Here is a 12,166-nt window from a genome sequence, read left to right as displayed (position 1 = left end):
AATCGCGAGTGGGAATGGGGGTGGGGGGAGGGATGATTGCGGGTGGGAATTGCGGGTGGGAATGGCTGGGGGGAGGGAATGGCTGCGGGTGGGAATTGCGGGTGGGAATTCTTGGGGTGGGGAATGGCTGTGGGTGGGCATTTTGGGGCGGTGGGATCTTTTTGGAGTGGGAAATGAAATGGCTGTACTGTGATATTGTTGGGGTGGGAAATGACTGGGGTGAGAACTGGCTGCGGTGGGAGATGGCTGGCATCAAAAATTCTTGTACTCCGTAACTGCTGGCACTGGGGATGTGGGGAGGGGGAGGGACTTTTGTGGGGTGGCAATTCTGAGTGAGAAATTGTACTCTGATACAATGTTATACTCCAAAATCGTTGGAACTGGGAGGAAAGAATTACTGGGGTGGGAATGTTGGGGGCTGGGAAGTTTTTTGGACGGGGAGGAAACTGTTGGTGGGAGGGAGCGGGGGGGTGAGAACTTGATCGGGGGGTGGGAAACTGATTAGAGGGTGGGAATTTTAGGGGGTGGGATCAGCAACTATTGTTAGGGTGGGAAATGGTTGGGAATATTGTCATTTATTTACTCTTTTGTACGTTTAACTATTAAATGGTTTGCGTTCGCTTTGCTACACCTCTGCCTGCAGTCGTTCATGCAGCACCAAAGCCCCCCCAGGCCTCCGTGCCCACCTCTGGGGATGTTGGGGTGGCTGCAGGGAGCCAAGAGCTGCAGCTCCTCCACACTGAACATCTCTAGCACAATCGCTGCTGTCATCATCTCTGTTGCCTTGTTTTGTTCCTGGGGAAGGAGATGGTCACGTACTGAGCAATGGGGGTGTTGAACTGGGGGCACTGGGCAGTACTGGTGGCACTGGGAGGTCCACTGCGGGGCACTGGGAGGCTAGCGAGGGCCGCACACAGCACTGGGGTGGCTCCAGGCAGCACTGGGGGGCACTGACTTTGCACAAGGAGAGTCCAGACAACGCCGAGAGGCAATGGGACCTTAGTGGGGAACTGCAAAGAGCACCAGGGGGCACCGGAGAGCTTTGGACGGCACTTGTGGGGTTGGAGGGGGCTCAAACAGAACCCAGGTGGCACATTTTAACTAACCTCACTCATTTCCTCTTCTGCAACATCTCACCCAAGGCATTCAACAAGCCCTTCTTTCCATGCGGGGAGACTTTCTCCTTGGGGCTGACCTTCCCCCCCCACGCACCCCTCCCCGTGCTGCCTGTCTCTCCCCTGGCCGCTATGTTCCATGCATTCCCACCCTGATGCTCTCACTCAGTGACACGTTTGTCACCCACACGCTCACCATGGGTCCTGAGGAGGGGTGGCGGGTGTCCAGTGAAAGCCACCCCAGTGACAGCCCTGGTCCCGAGCCCTAGAAGACACAGATCCTGGAAAACCACCCTCAGTGCTGCTTCATCTCATCACCTTGGCACTCCACTTGGGGGTTTTGAGGAAGCTAACTGCTTCCCCTGATGTTTCAAGCTGGTGCTACCCATGCTTGCTGATGATGCTTCACGCTCTGGCACAGCCGCCTGTAAAGCTTAAATCTGCTCTGCACCCTCGCTTAAAGTCACATCTTTTTCAACCAGTTCCAGTACTCTCAGAAGTAGAAAACCAAAGGGACGTTCCAGTGGAACGGCACTAGCTCAAACACCTTCCCTCACTGCTGCTCCCAGGACCCCCAGCACTCCTTTTGCCCCGCCTGCACAACGCTTCTTTCTCTGTCCGCGCGCTCCTGGCAACAGAAATTCCACCAACAGCCCTCAACAAAACTGCTCTCTTCCAAACACTCAGGGCATCTAACGAGCCCACGCGGCGGCTGCCAAAAGAGCAGCTTCTGGAAGAGACGGGGACACTGAAGGCAGTAAAGAAGAAAAGGAAAAAAAAAAAAAAAAAGGAAAGTCATTAAAGAGCAACAAAACCTGAGAACATCATCCCCTCAGTTGGCTAGAGATTGCTTTGCAAGCACACACCTGCCTGCCACTGCTAACCAAGCAACCACCTCCCGGCCTTCGCTTCACAAGCAATCACCTGCCTGCCTGCCACTGCTTTGCAAGAACCCATCTGCCTGCCTTTGCTAAGCAAGCACACGTCTCCCTGCCTTTGCTTCACAGCCATGCACCTGCCTGCCTTTTCGAAGCAAGCATGCATCCATCTACCTGCCGTTCCTTCATATGCACCTGCCTGCCTTTGCTATGCAAGCATGCACCTGCATGCCTTTGCTAAGCAAGCAAGCACACCCATACCTGCCTTTGCCTCACAAACGTACCCCTACCTGCCTTTGCCTCACAAGCACCTGCCCGCCTTTGCTTTCGATGCGTGCACATGCTTCCCTCTGCTTCCCTCTGCAAGCACACACACGCCTTTGCTTTGCACACACCTGCCTGCCTTTGCTTCTCAAGCACATTCCATTCTGTGGCCCAGGAAGAGGTCTGTTCTCTCTTCATTACCAGTGCCTCTGTACACACTGAAAACCAGGAGGAAGAGGCCATGATAGAAAGTCAGAGAGATTCCTGGAGCACAAGGGACCGTTTCACAGGAACAAGCCCCCCGCCGTCCACGTGAACACTGTTCCACTCCTGTCAGCCAAGTCAGGGATGCCCCACACACATTCACTTTCACTGTTAACACTCTCTCACTGTTAACTCACATCGTTAACTAGCAATAGGACTGGAGGGAACGGCCTCCATTTGAGCCGGGGGAGATTCAGGCTGGATGGTAGGAAATACTGCTTTTCCAAAAGAGTGGCTGGGCGCTGCAAAGGGCTGCCCAGGGAGTTGGTGGAGTCACTGACCCTGGAGGTGTTCGAGGAACGGTTAGACGCTGTGTCGAGGGACATGGATGAGTGAGAACTATTGATGATAGGTGGATGGTTGGACTGCTGATCTCGTAGGTCTCTTCCAACCTTGGCGATACTAGGATTCTGAGATCTTGCTACCTGGCCTACCGTGCCTGTTACCATCTTCCGAACCTGCCACTTCACACTGGCAGATGAATTTCTCACCTACTTTCCTCCCTGCCCCAATGGGAGGAAAGGCATCATCTCCACTTGACAGGCTGGAGCAGTAGCACGTTGCACTTGTGAGTTTTTCAAGACCCCTTTAATCCCCAGAGGGAATAAAACTGCCCAAACAAAAAGGCTGCAGCGGGGCTCTCTCCAGCACACCTGTTGTCTCAGCACAGTTCACAGTTACTTACAATGCACACAGCACCTACAAAAGCATCACGCTCCAACAAGCAAGGAAAACAAATCCACCACGCTGCAAAGGGCTCCTAGCTCTCACTAGGCGACGCCTGCTCCGTGTACAGAGCACGCACAGAAACTGCACCTCAGCTCTTCCCCATTTATCCCCCCACCATTTCTACAGGCATCTAGAGACATTGTGCAAAGGTCTCACGGAGAAGACAGGATGTACAGGAGATTTCTCACTTCTCTGGTGCGAGAACACTGCTTCTCGAGATGACAAATATTTTTCAAACAAGCACCAATCAACCATTGTAACTAACAAGTGAAATAGCATTTCCCCTGAGAAAAAAAAAAAAAAAAAAAAAAAAAAGCCTGTCCAAGGACCTCTCCTCACACACTTGCCAAAAAGGCCAAAAACATCATTCCACTAGGCAGGCTTACTGACAGAACAGCAGGCTTCCCTTCACCGTGCATCACGTGGACACAAACAGGCTGTTGGTGCACGGAAGGCAACTTCACCTGAGCATCTCACCACAGACGTTCCCTCCGCTCTGCTTTCCTGCCAAGATACAAGGAGAAAAGCCTCAGCTCATCCAAGCAACAACTGGAAACAACTCCAGAAAATTCTCCATTCCAAAGCACTTCCTGCAGAGGTACAAAGGAGTCCGCCAAAGGGAACACGTGCTCACGCTGTGGCCTTCGGAGAAACACGCTGCCTTTGTGCTCCTGGTTCCCCAGGGCTCTTCTTCATCACCTTCTGGGCACAGCACAATAGCTTTTCTTGTACAAATCTAGGCCCTACGTACCTTCCTCCACCCCAAAAGAAAGTCCGACATAGAGCTGCGGCGCAGAGATTGGATGCTGACAAGAGCACTAGAAGAGCAGAACAGGGGAAGAGCACATACAGACAAGGCAGAAATAAAGAAGAGCAGCAGAGAAGAAAAAGAAGAAAGGATGCAGGTAAGAAAGAAGTGCAGAAGATGAAAAGCGCAAGAGAGAAAACGGTTGGATCCAGGCAAGACAGCAGAGCAATGAGGAGATGAGCAGAAGAGGAGGAGAGCAGGAGAATAAAAGAGAGGATGAAGGTAAGAAAGACGTGCAGACGGGGAGAAGAGCAGAAAGGGAGATGAGCCAAGACAGCTAAGGCAGAAAAGCAGAAGTGGAGAGGAGCTGAAGAGAAGAAGAGAGAATACGGGTATGGCAGAAGTACAGAAGATGGGAAGACAGGACACGGGTCCGTGAGAAGCGCAGAAACGAAAAAGAACAGAAGGGAGGAAGAGAGCACAGAAGAGCAGAGAAGGAAAAGAGCTGTGAAGTAGAAGAGCAGAGAGTGGTCAGAACAGAAGAACCGTAGAGCGCAAGATGTGCAAAGAGGATACAGTTAAGTCAGAAGAGCGGATGAGGAGAACAAGAGGAGAAGAGAGGATACGGGTAAGAAAAAAGAAAAGCAGAAGAGGAGTACAGATGCAGGAGAGGACTCAGGATACAAGGAAGAAAGAACAGCAGATGAGCAGAAAAAAAGAGGATAACACTCAGGGAGAAGAGCTGAAGAGTAGATGAGGAAGAGAGCAGAAAGGGGAAGCACGGAAGAGGGAAGAGCAGAAAAGACAATGCTGTCTCTTCTGTCCTCGCTAGCAATGCCCCCAAGAGACAGCCAAAGCCAGGAGAAAAAGTCCACGGTTTAAAGTTAGTGATGTTCTCTGAGGCACAAAGGACCAGTTCACAGTAACAAGCTCGGCATACGCTGCACGGGCACTGACTCATTCCTGCACTGTTCTCAGCTAAACCAGGGCTGTCCCACATGTTGTTACTGTCCCTTGTTACCATAGGTCTAACTGGCCTACCACGGCCGCTACCACTTTCAAGAACTCGTAACTAATGCTGGCACTTTAAGTTCTTAGCCATGGCCTGGATAAACACAATTTTGGGCGGTGACGACTGGAAATCGCTTGGACGGGAGGGGAAACCATCCCTGGGGTGAGAACTCACTGCAGGGATGGCAAATCCCCACTGGGACGGGCAGACCCAAGGCAAGGAAGAGCACTGGGCTGCCAAATGCCCATCGGGATGGTCACTGATCATCGGGATGGGAAACAACTGGCATGGGAAGGATGTTTGGGTACGAAAAGTCAAATCATCGCAAGCCTGGGGGAAAGGGGCTGACCCCAACGGTCACGGAACCCCCCTGGGGGGAGGGGCTCCCCCAACTGCCACTCTCCAGCTGTCATGGCAGGTAAGGCAGCGGGCTCCCCCTGCTCTGATGCTCCAGCTGACCCCAGTGCCCCAGATCTCACCCCAGCGCACCAGATCTCACCCCTGTGACCCTCGATCGCACCCCAGCACCCCAGACCTCACCCCTGTGACTCCAGATCTCACCCCAGGGCCCCAGAACTCTCTCACCCCTGTGACTCCAGATCTCAGCCCAGGGCCCCAGATCTCTCTCACCCCTGTGACTCCAGATCTCAGCCCAGGGCCCCAGATCTCTCTCACCCCTGTGACCCCAGATCTCAGCCCAGGGCCCAGATCTCTCTCACCCCTGTGACCCCAGATCTCACCCCAGCACACCAGATCTCTCTCACCCCTGTGACCCTCGATCGCACCCCAGCGCACCAGGTCTCTCTCACCCCTGTGACTCCAGATCTCAGCCCAGGGCCCCAGATCTCATCCCTGTGACCCCAGATCTCAGCCCAGTGCACCAGATCTCAGCCCAGGGCCCCAGATCTCACCCCAGCACACCTGATCTCATCCCTGTGACCCTCGATCGCACCCCAGCACCCCAGACCTCACCCCTGTTACTCCAGATCTCAGCCCAGGGCCCCAGATCTCTCTCACCCCTGTGACTCCAGATCTCAGCCCAGGGCCCCAGATCTCTCTCACCCCTGTGACTCCAGATCTCAGCCCAGGGCCCCAGATCTCTCTCACCCCTGTGACTCCAGATCTCAGCCCAGGGCCCCAGATCTCTCTCACCCCTGTGACTCCAGATCTCAGCCCAGGGCCCCAGATCTCTCTCACCCCTGTGACCCCAGATCTCAGCCCAGGGCCCAGATCTCTCTCACCCCTGTGACCCCAGATCTCACCCCAGCACACCAGATCTCTCTCACCCCTGTGACCCTCGATCGCACCCCAGCGCACCAGGTCTCTCTCACCCCTGTGACTCCAGATCTCAGCCCAGGGCCCCAGATCTCATCCCTGTGACCCCAGATCTCAGCCCAGGGCCCCAGATCTCACCCCAGCACACCTGATCTCATCCCTGTGACCCTCGATCGCACCCCAGCACCCCAGACCTCACCCCTGTGACCCCAGATCTCAGCCCAGGGCCCCAGATCTCACCCCTGTGACTCCAGATCTCACCCCAGCGCACCAGATCTCTCTCACCCCTGTGACTCCAGATCTCAGCCCAGGGCCCCAGATCTCACCCCTGTGACTCCAGATCTCACCCCAGCGCACCAGATCTCTCTCACCCCTGTGACTCCAGATCTCAGCCCAGGGCCCCAGATCTCATCCCTGTGACCCCAGATCTCAGCCCAGCGCACCAGATCTCAGCCCAGGGCCCCAGATCTCACCCCAGCACACCTGATCTCATCCCTGTGACCACAGATCGCACCCCAGCGCCCCAGATCCCTCTCCTCTCACCCGGATCTCACCCCAGTGCCCCGGCTCTCAGCCCAGCGCCCCTTCTGGCATTTCCCCACAGAGAGATTCCCTCGACGAGCGCTGACGGTGCCTCTGACACCCGACGCCATTTTCGTTGAAGCGACTGTGCCGCCACCGGACCCCGCCTGGATGCAGCCCACCGTCCGCGGACCGATGCCGGTACCACCCCAACCCTCCCCTGTCCCCACTGCCACCTACCTGGCACCTCAGGCCTCTGTCTGGCCTGGGGGACCAGGTGTCTGGGGACAGGCAGCGCAGCTCCCACCTGGGGGGCTGCCCCCAACCCCGGCTCAGCTGCCACCTGGGGGCCTGACCCCAGCTGCGGGGCTGCACTTACCGGTGCTGCTGCTCCTACCTGGGGGGCTGCACCCAGCTATGGCTTCCCCCACCGCCCCTGCTCCCTGCTCGGGACATCCCCTGCTGGCAGGGACGCTGCTGCCCCAGCAGCCCATGGGGCTGTGGCCTGGGGCCGTGCTCCTCCACGGGGAGCCCCCGCAGCCCGCAGGCACCTGCCTGCCGCAGGCCCCCGCCCGCCCCGGCCCCCCACCCGTTCTTTTGCAGGTACCCTCCCTGCAGCAGCAGGTGCTCCCCGTGCCCTGCACCCTGCCTGACACCTGGGAGGCGCCGATGGAGCCCTTCCAAGACGCCGTGGTGCTCTCGGAGGACCGGGGGCACCCTGCGCCCACCGACGTGTGCCCCCATCCCGCCACGGCTCCGCTCACCTGCAGCGCTGCCACGCTGGAACCAGGCAGTGAGTTCAGGGGCTGCGGAGCGGGCGGCACGCTGTCCGCACCTGCTGGCTGTGGGAAAGCTGGCATTGCTCCACCGGGGATGTTCTTGCTTTTCCAGCAGTGACAACGAGCGCAGACACCCCGGAGGACATCGCGGACGACATCGAGGAGCTCCTCATGTGGATCAACGAGGGTGAGTTTGGGGGCAGCACAGCTGGCGGGGGGGTGTTCGCACCGAGTGGGCGCGGGAAAGCTGGCATTGCCCCACTGGGGATTTTTTCCTTTTCCAGAAGTGACGGCCAACACAGGCATCCTGGACGACACCGCAGACATGGATGACCTGCTCACGTGGATCAACAACGGTGAGTCTGGGAGCAGCACAGCTGCTGGGCGGCTGTCTGCGCCGAGTGGCCGTGGGAAAGCTGGCATTGCCCCACTGGGGATTTCTTCCCTTTTCCAGAAGAGAGACCCAGCACCAACACTCTTGCTGACGATGCGGAAATTGACCATTTCCTCAACTGGATTGATGGTGAGTTTGTGGTCTGCAGAGATGGCGGGTCCGTGTCCACACCGAGCTGGCGTGGGAAGGCTGCCATCATTGTTCTGGGGATGTTCCGCTTTTCCAGAAGCAGCCAGCGCTCCGGACAGCTGCAAAAGCAAAGACCTGATGCAGTGCATCACTGCCACGGAGCGACTGAGCCCAGATGTCTCCAGCAGCTTCGACTCCTGCTCTTCCATCGCAGAGCTGCCTGACTCCCCCAGGGCCAGCAGGGAGCTCAGCAACGAGACAGATGCTGAATCTGGGCTCCGCACCAACTCGCTCCCGCAGAAGACAGCATCCCCGGAGTTGCCTGTGCCGACCCCCCTGGCTGCCCCAGCACCTCTGGCGCCCCTCACTGCACACCTGATGGCAGAGGTGCAGCGGAGGGAGCCCCGGGTGATTCTCACCCGCCTGGCACTGCCAAACCCACTGGCTGCCCCAGCACCTCCGGCGCCCCTCACTGCACACCTGATGGCAGAGGTGCAGCGGAGGCAGCCCCGGGTGATTCTCACCCGTCTGCCACTGCCAAACCCACTGGCTGCCTCCGCACCACCGTCGCCCACCGCGGCACACCTGATGGCAGAGGTGCAGCGGAGGCAGCCCCGGGTGATTCTCACCCGCCTGGCACTGCCACCCGGATGCATCTCCTGCCGGGTGGCAGACAAACACCAGGGGGACAGCATTGAGACAGCCAAGCGCCCCGTGCCTCCATTGCCGCAAACTGGACAGCTCCTGGAAGAGGCGCAGAAGGAACAGCCCCGCGTGGTTCTCACGCGCCTCGCACTGCCACCCGGATGCATCTCCTGCCGGCTGGCAGACAAGCACCGCGGGGACAGCACCGAGCCACCCAGGTGAACAATGCCCGCCTGCACCACCACCAAACGCAAGAGCACCGGGCACAAGCAGCACGCTGGCAGCATCCCAGCCGCAAAGAGGAAGCTGCCGCGCTGCCAGGATGTTCCAGGCCACAAACATCGGCGCTAGGCAAAGCTGGCTGTGGCAGCACGGCGGCCAGCAGGAGCACTCAGGCTGGTTTCTTGGCACACTCCCGCTCCGGCCACTGTTGGGGTGTGATGGGCACCACTTGGTGCAGCAGGAGACGTGGCCGTAGCCGATGAATATGGCTCCCTGTAGCCCTGGGCTCCTCGCTGGCCCCCACGACACCCAGAGAGCAGCGGCAGCGTTCCAGGGGCACCAGCACCGGCCCCAGCCCTACCCTTCCAAAACTGCGCTGTCCACAAGCGGCGTCTTGGACTGGGGCAATGTGGGACTCTGAAGCTGATGGACTGCAAAACTCTTGGACTGTCAAAGCTTTGGGCTGGGAAATGTTGCTTGGGGGGTGGGAAATGGTTGGGGGGTGGGAATGGCTGGGGTGGGGAAGGGTTGGGGGTGGGAATCGCGAGTGGGAATGGGGGTGGGGGGAGGGATGATTGCGGGTGGGAATTGCGGGTGGGAATGGCTGGGGGGAGGGAATGGCTGCGGGTGGGAATTGCGGGTGGGAATTCTTGGGGTGGGGAATGGCTGTGGGTGGGCATTTTGGGGCGGTGGGATCTTTTTGGAGTGGGAAATGAAATGGCTGTACTGTGATATTGTTGGGGTGGGAAATGACTGGGGTGAGAACTGGCTGCGGTGGGAGATGGCTGGCATCAAAAATTCTTGTACTCCGTAACTGCTGGCACTGGGGATGTGGGGAGGGGGAGGGACTTTTGTGGGGTGGCAATTCTGAGTGAGAAATTGTACTCTGATACAATGTTATACTCCAAAATCGTTGGAACTGGGAGGAAAGAATTACTGGGGTGGGAATGTTGGGGGCTGGGAAGTTTTTTGGACGGGGAGGAAACTGTTGGTGGGAGGGAGCGGGGGGGTGAGAACTTGATCGGGGGGTGGGAAACTGATTAGAGGGTGGGAATTTTAGGGGGTGGGATCAGCAACTATTGTTAGGGTGGGAAATGGTTGGGAATATTGTCATTTATTTACTCTTTTGTACGTTTAACTATTAAATGGTTTGCGTTCGCTTTGCTACACCTCTGCCTGCAGTCGTTCATGCAGCACCAAAGCCCCCCCAGGCCTCCGTGCCCACCTCTGGGGATGTTGGGGTGGCTGCAGGGAGCCAAGAGCTGCAGCTCCTCCACACTGAACATCTCTAGCACAATCGCTGCTGTCATCATCTCTGTTGCCTTGTTTTGTTCCTGGGGAAGTAGTCGGTCACATACTGAGCAATGGGGGTGTTGAACTGGGGGCACTGGGCAGTACTGGTGGCACGGGGAGGTCCACTGCGGGGCACTGGGAGGCTAGCGAGGGCCGCACACAGCACTGGGGTGGCTCCAGGCAGCACTGGGGGGCACTGACTTTGCACAAGGAGAGTCCAGACAACGCCGAGAGGCAATGGGACCTTAGTGGGGAACTGCAAAGAGCACCAGGGGGCACCGGAGAGCTTTGGACGGCACTTGTGGGGTTGGAGGGGGCTCAAACAGAACCCAGGTGGCACATTTTAACTAACCTCACTCATTTCCTCTTCTGCAACATCTCACCCAAGGCATTCAACAAGCCCTTCTTTCCATGCGGGGAGACTTTCTCCTTGGGGCTGACCTTCCCCCCCCACGCACCCCTCCCCGTGCTGCCTGTCTCTCCCCTGGCCGCTATGTTCCATGCATTCCCACCCTGATGCTCTCACTCAGTGACACGTTTGTCACCCACACGCTCACCATGGGTCCTGAGGAGGGGTGGCGGGTGTCCAGTGAAAGCCACCCCAGTGACAGCCCTGGTCCCGAGCCCTAGAAGACACAGATCCTGGAAAACCACCCTCAGTGCTGCTTCATCTCATCACCTTGGCACTCCACTTGGGGGTTTTGAGGAAGCTAACTGCTTCCCCTGATGTTTCAAGCTGGTGCTACCCATGCTTGCTGATGATGCTTCACGCTCTGGCACAGCCGCCTGTAAAGCTTAAATCTGCTCTGCACCCTCGCTTAAAGTCACATCTTTTTCAACCAGTTCCAGTACTCTCAGAAGTAGAAAACCAAAGGGACGTTCCAGTGGAACGGCACTAGCTCAAACACCTTCCCTCACTGCTGCTCCCAGGACCCCCAGCACTCCTTTTGCCCCGCCTGCACAACGCTTCTTTCTCTGTCCGCGCGCTCCTGGCAACAGAAATTCCACCAACAGCCCTCAACAAAACTGCTCTCTTCCAAACACTCAGGGCATCTAACGAGCCCACGCGGCGGCTGCCAAAAGAGCAGCTTCTGGAAGAGACGGGGACACTGAAGGCAGTAAAGAAGAAAAGGAAAAAAAAAAAAAAAAAGGAAAGTCATTAAAGAGCAACAAAACCTGAGAACATCATCCCCTCAGTTGGCTAGAGATTGCTTTGCAAGCACACACCTGCCTGCCACTGCTAACCAAGCAACCACCTCCCGGCCTTCGCTTCACAAGCAATCACCTGCCTGCCTGCCACTGCTTTGCAAGAACCCATCTGCCTGCCTTTGCTAAGCAAGCACACGTCTCCCTGCCTTTGCTTCACAGCCATGCACCTGCCTGCCTTTTCGAAGCAAGCATGCATCCATCTACCTGCCGTTCCTTCATATGCACCTGCCTGCCTTTGCTATGCAAGCATGCACCTGCATGCCTTTGCTAAGCAAGCAAGCACACCCATACCTGCCTTTGCCTCACAAACGTACCCCTACCTGCCTTTGCCTCACAAGCACCTGCCCGCCTTTGCTTTCGATGCGTGCACATGCTTCCCTCTGCTTCCCTCTGCAAGCACACACACGCCTTTGCTTTGCACACACCTGCCTGCCTTTGCTTCTCAAGCACATTCCATTCTGTGGCCCAGGAAGAGGTCTGTTCTCTCTTCATTACCAGTGCCTCTGTACACACTGAAAACCAGGAGGAAGAGGCCATGATAGAAAGTCAGAGAGATTCCTGGAGCACAAGGGACCGTTTCACAGGAACAAGCCCCCCGCCGTCCACGTGAACACTGTTCCACTCCTGTCAGCCAAGTCAGGGATGCCCCACACACATTCACTTTCACTGTTAACACTCTCTCACTGTT

This window comes from Phasianus colchicus, chromosome 11 (genome assembly GCF_987193195.1).
Source record: "Phasianus colchicus chromosome 11, bPhaCol1.hap1.1, whole genome shotgun sequence".
Classification (NCBI taxonomy): domain Eukaryota; kingdom Metazoa; phylum Chordata; class Aves; order Galliformes; family Phasianidae; genus Phasianus; species Phasianus colchicus.
The sequence above is the reverse complement of the archived record's forward strand: the minus strand, read 5'-3'. Positions refer to the sequence as shown.